The following is a 690-nucleotide window of genomic DNA, read 5'->3' as shown; positions in this document are numbered from 1 at the left end:
CCCGATTTTTGAAAAGTTCCCGATTTTTGAAAACCTATTTCATAGTATCAACCTCAGGATAAAATAAAACATGAAAAAATTTGTAAAGTGCTGCATACATGTAGCAAACAGCAGTATTTCCGCAGTATATTTTAAAATGTAAGTTATGATTGCTTTTTATAATTTGCTTTCTCATTACCTCCAGGGAATCAGGATAACACATCCTCTCTGCAGGCCTCACAGCGATGATTCCCTTGAGAGGGAGCTCCCTGGCTTGTTTCCGATGTGTCCTTGGTGTGTTCTGGATTCACAGGGTGGAGTCAGGTTTCCCTGTGCTCAGCCAGCTTCCTGGCAAATTGAGGCTGCGTGAGAGAGCAGGGTACAAAGTACACGTCATGCTTCAGTTTGCGTCCACTTGGTCTGTTACACATATTATCTGGAAAATGCTGTGCGGTGGGTGATGGGAGGGAATTGGGAAAAGATGAGTGAGTGAGGCGAAGCTGGACAGAAGTGGGAAAGGGTATTGGGCTAGCAGCCAAAAATTTAGGCTGCCAAGGATTTAGACTAATAAGGACTGTGAGTTAAAGTAGAAAACGGGTTCTTGGGGTGGCTATGAATACAACAGGCCGGCTGCGGTTGCCTGCTTCCAAACTTCACGCAAGTCAGAATGCTCATGGTCTTTAACCTGGAGCTCTGCAGGAGTCCCCAGCA

This window comes from Galeopterus variegatus, unplaced genomic scaffold, assembly GCF_000696425.1.
Source record: "Galeopterus variegatus unplaced genomic scaffold, G_variegatus-3.0.2 Scaffold1779, whole genome shotgun sequence".
Lineage (NCBI taxonomy): Eukaryota > Metazoa > Chordata > Mammalia > Dermoptera > Cynocephalidae > Galeopterus > Galeopterus variegatus.
The sequence above is the reverse complement of the archived record's forward strand: the minus strand, read 5'-3'. Positions refer to the sequence as shown.